The 12,938-nt window shown below is 36.1% G+C and overlaps 1 long non-coding RNA gene across 2 annotated transcripts; it reads right to left on the bottom strand.

Annotated features, from left to right (window-relative positions):
- Nucleotides 1–1,842: 1,842 nt before the first annotated feature.
- On the bottom strand, nucleotides 1,843–11,842 carry LOC115938923 (uncharacterized). Of its 2 annotated transcripts, none has more exons than XR_014142181.1 (5): nucleotides 11,502–11,842; nucleotides 3,921–3,947; nucleotides 3,708–3,800; nucleotides 2,611–2,857; nucleotides 1,843–1,937 (listed from the first exon to the last, which is right to left on the bottom strand). It is a non-coding gene; the product is annotated as an uncharacterized LOC115938923 (long non-coding RNA). The 2 variants fall into 2 exon arrangements; XR_014142180.1 differs by lacking the exon at nucleotides 11,502–11,842 and adding an exon at nucleotides 9,080–9,615.
- Between the last annotated feature and the right edge of the window lie 1,096 nt (nucleotides 11,843–12,938).

The following is a 12,938-nucleotide window of genomic DNA, read 5'->3' as shown; positions in this document are numbered from 1 at the left end:
ATGGGGTGGCTGGGTGATAGACATTGGGGAGGGTATGTGCTATGGTGAGCATTGTGAATTGTGTAAGACTGTTGAATCACAGACCTGTACCTCTGAAACAAATACATTATATATTAAAAAAGAAAAAGAAAGATAGTAGGGTGGGATAAATGAAGGGGGGGAAATCGGAGGGGGAGATGAACCATGAGAGACTATGGACTCTGAGAAACAAACTGAGGGTTCTAGAGGCGAGGGGGCTGGGGGGATAGGTTAGCCCGGTGATGGGTATTAAAGAGGGCACGTATTGAATGGAGCACTGGATGTCATACGCAAACAATGAATCATGGAACACTACATCAAAAACTAATGATGTAATGTATGATGATTAACATAACATTAATAAAATAAAATTTAAAAAAAGGTAAAATAAAAATATAACTCGGGCACCTGGCTGGCTTGGTCAGAAGAGCATGTGACTCTTGATCTCATGGTCATGAGTTTGAGCCCCACCTTGGGTGCAGTGATTACTTAAAATAAATAAAAATAAAAATAAAATTTAAAAATACTTAAAAATAAAATAAAACTCATGTTACTGTTCAAATCCATGATGTTCACCATAAACTACTTTTTCTTAAGAAAGTAAATCTCTGATATTAACAAGTTTTACTTCTTTATTATAAAAGAATTCAGAAAAATTATCTGTTAAACTCAATAGGACATCAAAGGTGAGTATTTCAGAGTTTTGATAAAATTAAAACATTATGAGCAATATTTTTAATCTGCACAATATAAAGAGTTGATGCCAAAACACTTTCCAAAAAACCAGCAAGTGTACTAAAAATAAGGAAGAGAGTGAAAATAGTAGGAAAAAAAAAAAGCCTTATTACACTATCTTCCCCTCACTTCCCAGTTCCTGGAAGCTGCCTGGGAGGTTATATAAGCACTGAAGTATGTATTTCTAGCAAGAATGCTTTCCGTAGGAGGTAGATGGGAAATCAAAAATAACTATTATTTAACAGCAAAAAAAATCGGTGCAAGAAGTATTGTTTGCAAACTGCATAAAATCAGGTTCTTTCCTTACAGAAAGAAACAAAGAATACAAAACAGAGGAATATTGTCATAAATACTCTGAAGAAATCAGATCAAGCCCAGTGCTCTTGAGAGCTGCCTGCCTTTACTTACTTATAGCTTTGTAACAGAGAACAGTAATACAATTTTACTTGAGTCCCCAAATAGACTAGAAATCTACTGAGGGTAGGAGGTGTCCCTTCCTTTAATGACAAGAATCATATTTTCCACACAGTGTTTAATAAGTCTTCCTAGTAATATTTTATATTTGTACAATTTTGATGCAAATATACATAAAGATGGTCTTGTGTGAGCTTATATCTCTAGTAAGAGACAAGACAAAAACCAATCCCCATTTTGTAGGGCATCACATCTTCTCTTCTGCTGGCCTCCCTAAATACCTTTCACTCCCAATGAGTAAGATGAATGACAAACCTTGGCCCCCTCCCCCTAAAGAGGACCCTTTAATTTATCCAAAACCATCTTCAGAATTCTCCTCAGCAAAAGACAAATACTACCATTCATGCTCTGGATCCCTTTCCTTTAATTTATAACTTCTATTTGTTATGAGACCATCAATGTGAAAGCCATCTGGAAAGTGTGGAGTGACACGCTTTGTTACTTTGAACACAACACAAACGAGATCTTAAGTTGGCCTGCCTTTGCACTTCCTTTTTTGGAGGAAAAGAATGATTATGACTCTGGCTTTTCTTATAATTTCCTAATATAGAATAAGATTTATTGTTAACTATAAAAACAGGGCTTACATTCGCACCTGTGTAAGAGTTTGAATCTAAAACTTAAAGAATGAAATAATTACCTTCAGTTTGTTTGCTTCTTTCTTATCCCCAGCAAAAAAGGAATTCTCATCAAAATGCAAAGGAAATGACCTACGTGTTAAAACAGAGAGGATTCATTTTCAGGTATTATAAAATATTAAAGTCCTGCTAAGATAACATTTTGCTGGCTGGTGATGAATAATACAATAAAAAGAGTAGAAAATCTAGTAAAATCAACACTCTGTTGCCCCAAAACAAAGTCTTATCCTCAAATCTAAAACAACTGCATAAAATAGAAGTCTGGCCCCAAACCCAGTATGTCCAACCACATACGAAAATAATGTAGGTATCAAATACTACAAGAATGACTCTGAAAACTAAACACTTGTGCCATTTAGTACCTAAGTCAAAACAAAAACAAAACTCAATTCCAAAAGAGCTATAAGCAAAATTAGCTTTTAATTATTATTATTTTTTAATAATTTTCCTTTCTTGGGCCACCTGGGTGGCTCAGTCGGTTAAGCATCTGACTTCAGCTCAGGCCATAATCTCAGGGTCCTGGGATTGAGCCCCATGTGGGTCTTTGTGCTCAGCAGGGAGTCTGCTTCTCCCTCACCCTCTGCCCCTTCCCCCTGCTGGTGCTCTCTCTCTAATATAAATAAATAAAATCTTTAGAAAAACTTCTTCCTTTCTCTAAACTGAGTATTTTAAGAATTGAACTTTGATACCACTTGTCACTCTCCTATTAATGTTTAAGTTGTACAAGTCATAATATGGAATTTACTTGATTTCATGAAGTATTTCCAAAAGCAGCATTTTCTTTTCAGCATCGTGAACTTTATTTCCAGTGAAGAGTTGAAAATCTGGGCGCTCAAAGAACGGTACCACTTTAGATAAAGCCCTTAATTCTATTAAGTAGAGAAAATACAAGTTCTTAAGCCTTCTTGGACCCTCTCCTTCAGTCAAAATTCCATCAAATCGCTGCTGAAATTCTGTAATGTTGTGTCCCCATTTCTTTTCCAACCAAGTTTCTGAGAAGAAAGAAGAATTAAATATTAAAATCTGAATTTTAAAAGTTTCAGTTTACTTACATTGGGTTACTTATGCCTACAGAAGTATATCTGAAAATACAGAACAATGAAAGCTGCTTTTCATAATTTAGCTTTTAATGGTTCTACATCAATATTTTATCTTCTAGAACCCATCCTTAGGAGGAAAATAAATTCACTGTTTTACTGAGAAGTATGACTTCACAGAAATCAAATTTCTAAATATAAACATATTTATAAAACCAAAATACACAATTTAAAAATGACGACCTGAAATTACTGATAAGTCTGAAACTCTATTTAAAATTCAAGTTACTGTATTTTGTTCCTGAGACATAGAGATACTTGAAATTCCAAAAGAAATAGGCTCCTGATGAAAATCAAACATGGTCTTGTTTTGCAACAGCATTTTTAAAGCATAAAGAGCAGCAGAAAATACTTTTACCCATTAAACTCCAGGCCTGAAGTTGGCACACAAATAAAAGGGTTTTAATACAGTAAAAATATCTAATGAGTAACAAACGGGACCATTAGGAGCTATTTTAACTCCCACAACAAAAGAGTATTTCCAAAGAGATGTGCACAATTTTGAGCAGCTTCTTAAAAGAATCTGTAATTTCTACAGTTCTTACATTCCTGATTACTACCATTTAAGAATTAATTTTTAATGCCTAATATTCAATAGGGTCAACTTTGTCCCACTAAGGTAAATACCAAAAAATTTTAAGAATGTCTGAAAATAAGTATGGTAAAATATTTTTTTTCTTTTTGTTTTTTTTTGTGTGTATTTTTTTTAAGTATAGTAAAATAAATAAAAGTGAATGTCACATACCTTGTAGAAGATATCGTGCACTCAAATGCACATTAATGCTTGCATGCAGGCCAGATATAAGTCTGTAGAATGCTCTTTTTTCTACGCAGAGGCCTAAAAATAGTAATTTGGTAATTGAAATTTTATATGTGAAACGTACCATTTTAAAAATAATTTCATATGCCTTTAAAGATGAGAAAAATTTTTAACATTTAAATTTAAGTTTCCAATTACCTTCTAGCCAACTGTAAAAAGTATTCTCTGAAATTAAAAGAAAAAGAAGTCACAAAGTTGTAAAAATGACAAAATGTTAAGTTTTTCAATATATAATAGTAATCTGTGCCAAACAGTGATTTAAAAATTAATGAAACGTCCAGGGGTGCCTGGGTGGCTCAGATGGTTAAGCGTCTGCCTTCGGCTTAGGTCATGATCCCAGGGTCCTGGGATCGAGCCCCGCATTGGGCTCCCTGCTTGACGGGGAGCCTGCTTCTCCCTCACCCTCCTACTGTTCCCCCAGCTTGTGCTCTCTTGCTCTCTCTGTCAAATAAATAAATAAAATCTTAAAAAAAATAAAAAATGAAAGGTCCAAATTTTATTTGCAATTTATCCAAAGGGAGAAGAGGAGTTCTTGGTGTGGATTCAACTAAGTACCATTCTCTTGCTCAGTCTCTAGAAAGTTTCAGTATTGCCTTAGGTAGCCCCCATCTCATAACTTCCCAGATAAAATGTTTCATATGAGGTCAGAACACAGAATTTAAATAATAAATCAATGCAAGGAAAACTACTTAGCCTTGAAAACAAGTGATTCTATGAAAATTAAGAACTCATTATATGCTTTTCTAAAATTTTTTAAAATATTTTATTTATTTATAAAGAGAGAGAGAGAGAGCGTGCACACAAGCAGGGGGAGCGGCAGGCAGGCAGAGGGAGAGGGAGAAGCAAGGAGCCCGATGCGGGGCTCGATCCCAGGACCCTGGGATCATGACCTGAGCCAAAGGCAGATGCCCAACCAACTGAGCCACCCAGGCATCCCTATGCTTTTCTAAATTTTTAAAGTAAATAAAAATTACATAATAGGGGGCGCCTGGGTGGCTCAGTCGTTAAGCATCTGCCTTCGGCTAAGGTCATGATCCCAGGGTCCTGGGATGGAGCCCTGCATCGGGCTCCCTGCTCAGCGGGAAGCCTGCTTCTCCCTCTCCCACTCCCCCTGCTTGTGTTCCTGCTCTCTCTCTCTCTATCTCTATCTCTCTCTCTGTCAAATAAATAAATAAAATCTTTTTAAAAAATTATAAAATAGAATTGGTGGTATATTACTTGCATATCGCTCATGGTATTTCATGGCATTCAATATTTCAAAGGAGCAATACAAGGAAATGTTACAAAAACTAAATACCACTTATATTCTATGACCCAATAAGATCACTGTTCATATACTTAGACCTGGTAATTCTGCTTTTAGAATTATGTTCTAGGGGCGCCTGGGTGGCTCAGTCGGTTAACTGTCTGCCTTCAGCTCAGGACCTGATCCCAGTGTCGTGGGATAGAGCCCAGGATCAGGTTCCCCACTCAGCTCGCTCTCTCTCAAATAAATAAATAAAATCTTAAAAAAAAAAAAAAAAAGGAATTATGTTCTAAAGAAATAACTCAAATGGTGGAGGGGTCAATAATTTGTACAATGATTATGTTATATATAATTGTTAAAAACTGAAATAATCAAAATGTACAATAAGCCTAAGTTAACACAATAGGATATTATATAACTAGGTAACATGGTAGAATAATATAATACTATTTAAAATGATAAGAATGTGGACCATGCCAATACATGAAATGTTTATTTGAAATAACATATGAAAAGGCATAGAAATAATTTTTATAACTATGTAAAGATTCTATGTATACATTTACGAAAGATGGCAAACATTGAACATACAGTTCTTTTGACTAAAGTTGCTTATGGTAATATTAAAAATGAACTAAACAAGCATAAAAGTAATAAAAGGAATGACAAAGAAAATATGCAATAAATTAGACTATCTAAAAACTTAAAATACCTGTTTGTCAGAAAACTTCACGAGCGAAAGGAAAAGGCAAATAACCAAGTAGGTTGAATGTATGTTACAAATACAACAAAGGGATAATATTCTTTTTTTTTTTTAAGATTTTATTTATTTGAGAGAGAGAGAGAGCATGAGCAAGGGGAGGGGCAGGAGAAAGAGAGGGAGAAACAGATTCCCCACTGAATGCAGAGCCTGACTAGGGGCTCAATCCCAAGACCCCAAGATCATAACTTGAGCCAAAGTCAACTGAGCCAGCCAGGTGCCCCAAAGGGATAATATTCTAAATATATAAAAAACTCATAAACTGAATAAAAGTGCTAAAGTGCCCATTTAAAGTGGGCAGATAACAGAAGTAGAGAATTCACAAAGGAAAAACCACAAATGTTAAGAACATAAAAATTACTCCATTTCACTAGTAATAAAAAATGCAGATTACAACCATAGAGATACCACTTTTAACAATAAAGATAAAAATATTACAATACTTCATGCTGACAAGGGTCAGGTGTAACTAGCAGGCACACTGATTGGAAGGGATACAAATTCGCACATCCTCTCAATGACAAAATGCAATCTGGTCATACGTATCAGGAGCCTAAAATGTCCATAACCTTTGATTCAGTAAACCCATTTCTAGAAATCTAGGATGTTATGGATAAAATTCATATGTTGAAGCTCTAAGTCCCCAGGGGATGGTATTTGGAGGTGGGGCCTTTGGGACGTGATTAGGTTTAGATGAGGTCTGAGGGTAGGGTAGCCATGATGGGATTAGTGTCTTTATAGGCAAAGACCAGAGCTCTTTCTCAGCCACGGAGGACACAGTGAAAAGGCTGGCCATCAGCAAGCCAGGAAGAGAGCACTAAGGAAGAATCAAATCTGCCGACATTTTGATCTTATACTTCCCAGCCTCCAGAACTGTGAGAAAATAAACGTCTCACTTAAGCCACCCAGTCTATGGTATTTTGTTAGAGCAGCCTGAGCCAAGACATAGGCTAAGGAAGCAAGCATACATGGGAAAAATAATATACAAAACTATAACTATATCTAGTATAAAAATACACATATGTAAATAATCATAATTATCAAAATGTTGGGACACCTGGGTGGCTCAGTCGGTTAAGTGTCTGCGTTCCGCTCAGGTCATGATCCCAGGGTCCTGAGATGGAGCCCTGCATCGGGCTCCCTGCTCAGCAGAAAGTCTGCTTCTCCCTCTGCCTGCTTCTCCCCCCTGCCTGTGCTCTCTCTCTCTGACAAATAAATAAATAAGATCTTTAAAAAAAATTTATCACAATGTTAACAGAGAAGCAGTATGAGATAGTAACTGAGAGCATGAACCTTGGAGACAAACTAATTTCAATTCCAACTGTGCTTCTTACAAGTCATACATGATTTAGCTGAGTTGCAAATCCTCTCTGGCACTCATTTTTCTTGTCTATAAAATGGAAATAAAAATAATATCTCCTAAGAACGCTGGAAGGATTAAATGAAATCATACTTGTAAATTGCTTAGAAGAGTAGTACTGGCATGTAGTCTTAGCCATTACCATTATCAATTATTTTGAGGTTGTGGGATTACAAGTGATTTGTCTCCTTATAAAAACCTTCAGAGTTGGGGCACCTAGATGGTGCCGTTGGTTAAGCGTTCGACTCTTGGTTTCGGCTCAGGTCTGATCTCAGGGTCATGAGATTGAGCACGGTGTCAGGCTCCACGCTCATTGTGGAGTCTGCTCTTTTAAGACTATTTCTCCTTTTCCCTCTCCCTTTCCCCCTGCACACACAAACTCTCTCTCTCTGAAGGTTTTTTTTTTTTTTAAGATTTATTTCTTTCTCTCTCAAATAAATAAATCTAAAAAAAAAAAAAAACAACCTTCAGAGTTTTTGTTTTGTTTTGTTTCAAGTTTGGGACCATGAATCAGGGGGAATGGGAGTGTAATACTACTTGGGACCTAGTCTTCCAATGAAATTTTCAGTTCTGTTCCTGAAGTAGCTATCCTCAACTTTACATGGTTGTGATCCAATTAGATAATCACCTAATATGATAGCTGTCAGGGATAATTCTTTCAAATCTGACCAAAATGAAAAATTGTAAATATACTCATAACAAGATTATTTCTCTAAAGATAGACTCCACAAGCTAACAATATTTTCCCTGACAATGAGAGACAGGATGAGGTCTTTAAACAGTATTGAAAAACTGAAATAATATCCTCTAAAATAGCTAAGAATACCCAAGGTAGAATAAAATCTCTCAAAACTGAAAATTATAGGGAGGAGAGCAGAAAAAAAAACCCTGAAAATTATAGATGACTACTAACAGTAATAAAATATGAGTCATCTTTGGAAGAATAATCTCAGGCTAAAGAATTTCTCTTCCAAATAGTACAGTTCTGATTCAGTATTTTACTTAGCTATTATTGTTACAATAATATAAAGCATAATAAAAAAGCAATGTTATCAGACATTGGTATTCTGTTATTTAGACAGAATACAAAAGCAATTTGTAAAACAAATGTTCAGAAGACAAAATTTTGAAGGAGAGGAAAGGGATACTTCACATTTTAGCAATTTCATCTAGCTGGACTAAAGTTAAGTACTGCCTTGTCTTTTCATATGGTTAAACACATGGCCTTAAGAATAAGAAAAATCATTTTAGGGGTGCCTGGGTGGCTCAGTCGGTTAAGTGTCTGCCTTCGGCTCAGGTCATGATCCCAGGGTCCTGGGATCAAGCCCCACATCAGGCTCAGCGGAAAGCCTGCTTCTCCCTCTCCCACTGCCCCCTCCTCCCCCACTTGTACACTCTCTCTCTTTCAAATAAATAAAATCTTAAAAAAACAAAAAGAAAAATCACTCCAATTTCACTCAGAAAGCAAAAAGATTCTCACAAAGACAAAGTAAACCTAAAATACTTCGAAAATTTTAGCATTACAACTAAAATAGTTGGCAGTAACTACCCCCAAGAGCGAACGCAAGCCTTGGAAGCAGGTAGAGCAACAATGTGACCATGCCTAGAAGCTTCCTCTATGGACCCAGCAGATCCTAGAGGTCTGCTCCAGGAATAAAGGAGAGGAGGTTTTCCCTGACAGAAGCTGGGCGGGGCGGGGCGGAATGCCTAGCTTCTGCAAGCAGTGGGTAAAATGCACAAGTGAATTATCAGAGGCTGAGGCAGGTTGTCGCTATTGCCTGATCCCAGGCACAGTCATGTTCCCTTAACCTGTGCTTTCAACTCCTGAATTTTAGATAAACAGGAGTTCTTAGAAGTAGGAAGAAAAGTTTGCCAAATAAACATCTGAATGTATCAGCAAATTCATATATATATGATAAAGAAATATTTACCTTCACTTTTCCCTGAAAAGCAAAACAAAATGTTGATTATTATAAAGTCCTTCCAGATGTCACTTTAAAATGCTGTACTTCCACAAAAAATAAGACTTTGTAGTTTTAGTCCATCAGTTCACCCGTATAAAGCAAAATCTGAGGGAGACACTTGTGACACAACCCTATCTAGTGGCAAATAGGAATTATGCCGGATTCGCTTCAAGGGCATCATCTCCAAGAGCCTGGGTGAGGAGTGGTTTCAGCTCGTACAAGATTTAATACGGGCTGACGGGAGAGAAAAATCTAATCCATCATCTGAGAGTACTCTCCAGTACCTTAAGGACTTACGGTTATTTGGTTGGCAGCGCCTTTTTCCACATTTATTTATCCTAAATCTATAACATGGTTTCTGCTAAAGAATTGTGTTCTTGGGGCGCCTGGGTGGCTCAGATGGTTAAGCGTCTGCCTTCGGCTCAGGTCATGATCCCAGGGTCCTGGATCGAGTCCCGCATCGGGCTCCCTGCTAGGTGGGGAGCCTGCTTCTCCTTCTGCTTCTGCCTCTCTCTCTCTCTCTCTGACTCTCATGAATAAATAAATAAAACATTAAAAAAAAAAGAATTGTGTTCTTGCTTTGAAACCTCCAGACTGACACTGTAAAATTTTACCTTATTTAGGAATATTCTGAAAGACTATTTGTGAAGATTCAAATTATGCACAGTTCGGCAGTTTGTAAGCAGCTGCTCATTTACTACTAAAAAACTGTCTTCATTTTGCCCATGCTTATTTAGTGCCATCATTGTTTGATTATTAAAATAACACTGTTCATTGCAAATACATGGTTTTTTTTTAAGAAAGACATAGACGAAATAAAAAATGTTAGCCGTAACTCCCTCTGCCCTAGATAAATACCATTTACATTTTGGTAAATGTCCTTTTTCTTTACATATAGACATTTAGATATTATATTAAGTATGTTTTTACAAAAATATACATACTGTTTGATGCCTGTTTCTTTTCTTCAATATGCTACTGGTCATTACTGACCTAAATGAATACAAATTCTCAGCAATATTTCTAATGGCTATATTCTACTCAATGAATATACCATAAATCATTTAACCAGTTCCTTAATGATAAACATTTAAATTGTTCCCATTTATATTTATGATAAGTGAGGGTAGTTAATCAGATCATAATGTGAGTTCATACTGAGGATCACCCCTTACCTAGGAATTTGCACTCATCTGATATTAAATCAATAGCTTCCAATGAGTTACTATATGTGAGTCATATAAATCCAAACTCTTGTTTAAAGATGTTCTTTCATTTCTAATCTAGGAAAGACTAGTCTGCCAACATTTAGGGAATGATGCAATCTCACTGCTTTCCAGGAGGAAATTTATGTTTATTGACTGTATGAGATCAGCAGCTTTTCAAATTTTAAAAAATGAAAAACTTATACATTTCCTAAAAGCACATCAAAGATTTCATCAGTAAGCACGTATTACGGGAACAGGGATATAGATTTCCTAAGCAAAAAGTCTGAAATCATACACTGAACTGGTTTATTCAACAAACCATTCTGACTATTACAGACTGGGCAGGGTTTCTGAGTTTCAATTTTACACCCCCTCTGCCTCTGCACAGTGCCTAGCACATAGTAAACGGAGAGTAATCATTTGTTGAAGGAACAAGTGATCTTCCCAACGGTAGTCAAGCCCATTAAATGAGGAGAGCAGTTTTCATCAATCATTCACTTAACAAACTACTCCATCTGTTATGTGTCAGGCTCTCTATTAACAGATGAAACCAATAAATACTCCCCATATGCCCAAAGTACTAGGGTAGATCAATAGACACGTAATAGTAAAATAACGCCAGACAGTGGAAATGGGGTAAGAGACACAAAACGTGACATAAGATCACTTTATGCGGAGAGAGGGGTTACTTCCAGTTAGGAGAGTCAGGGAAGGTGGAAAAGGCAGCATTTGGGCAAGATCTTGTATGGAAGGAGAAAATGAAAAATGTTAATGAAGCATAAAGACATGTGAATTTGAAATCAGACTCCCAATATGTACAATCATTTCAGGTTCTGGGAAAGATTTGAGGCAGTTTTTTTGGATATTCATTTAACTAGAAACTGAAGAAAAATAGTAAAAAACTAAACACACATTATGTAAAAATGCACAGAAGAATAAATATTTAACCTAATCTCCATCCTATGATAATCTAACACCATAAACTTCATTACACAAATACTCCTTACTGAGGTGTAAATATTTTAAACACCACTTTCTCTGTAAGGGTGAGGCATGACTTCTATGGAAACAGGAATATATGATCTCCAATGCTCTTGCCAACTCTTATCCGGCCTTCCTCCTCCTTTTAACCAAAGTTCACTGGCTGATAAATAATATAACAGTGCAAATAAATAACTCACCTTGACCAGAAGCCAAAGGACTTAAAGGTCTTTTAATTGTCTGTGGCCTAGAAACAATAAGAATTAAATTGTAAAATATAATTATGTTACCTATCTTGTTATAATTATCTAAGTAAAAGTGAAATTATCTCAGAGAGCTGCTTAATGACTACATCCAAAATCAAACTATTTTAAAAACACTGAGCTTATAAAATATTTAGTGTTCTCTAATTGCTTGTTTTAGCAAGTTTCTGATCTTTTCCCATTGTAGCAGCCAGAAAGCCATTTCCTAATCACTTCTTCAAACAAAGGAAGAAAACACCAGTCAAGCTCTTCTAGAGTCGCTGTTTTTACATATATTACATATACACATACGCTCTGCCTATGCACACGTACACATATGTGTGTTTGCATGCGGTACAAAGCGCATTCCTGATTGAAAGACGAACAAGCAAGAAATATAAATACCCAAACCAAGCATGAAAATAAAAAGGGGAAAAAGCACTGTGGGTAGATTATTTTCCACTCAGCTAATCTTATGTATGTCAACTGACCCTGTGGCCACCAAGTTTGTTATGATTTCAGTAAAAGGTATTTTTTAATATGAAAAAAAAGAATTAAAATGTCACTGAAGTGCCTTTAAATCTCAAACTAAATATTCATTAGTATCATTAGTAAAATGTGGGGATTGCTTTGTCTGTGATTTGAATTTTATGAACTCTCACAACTTGAGACATTTTGAGAACAGAACATGTAAGCTATATTTTAACATACTGAATTTTGTGCCTCATATATTGTTTATATATTAGAAATATTTATACTGGGAATCATGATAAAAATTAGTTAGGGAATAGCTACAATACAAATATAAAATCTAACAAATGCTTCAGTTGGACTCTATTTTAGTTCATATTAAAAAAACAAACCAGGGCGCCTGGGTGGCTCAGTTGGTTAAGCGACTGCCTTCGGCTCAGGTCATGATCCTGGAGTCCCGGGATCGGGTCCCGCATCCGGCTCCTTGCTCAGCGAGGAGTCTGCTTCTCCCTCTGACCCTCCCCACCTCATGCTTTCTCTCTCTCTCAAATAAATAAATAAAATCTTTAAAAAAAAAACAAAAAACAAAAAACAAAAAAAAACCCAACAACCTTTAGGGGTACCTGGCTCAGTCAGTAGAGCATGCAACTCTTGATCTTGGGGTTGTAAGTTAGAGCCCCAAGTTGGGTGTAGAGATTACTTAAAAATAAAATCTAAAGCAAAATAAAACAAAACAAAAAACCTGTAAAGTAAGCCAATTAAGTCAAACATTCCTAATAATAAACCAGGGAATTTAAATGAAACACATGGCAGATATGAGTAAATAATGAAAATTCTCCACTTCAAAACTGGAAATTCTTCAAATCAAAAAAAGAAACAGACTTGGGCGCCTGGGTGGCTCAGTTGGTTGAGCGACTGCCTTCG

This window comes from Leptonychotes weddellii, unplaced genomic scaffold (genome assembly GCF_054177405.1).
Source record: "Leptonychotes weddellii isolate Sample4059 unplaced genomic scaffold, ASM5417740v2 HiC_scaffold_3019, whole genome shotgun sequence".
NCBI classification, from domain to species: Eukaryota; Metazoa; Chordata; class Mammalia; order Carnivora; family Phocidae; genus Leptonychotes; species Leptonychotes weddellii.
This window is presented reverse-complemented; position numbering and strand designations above follow the sequence as displayed.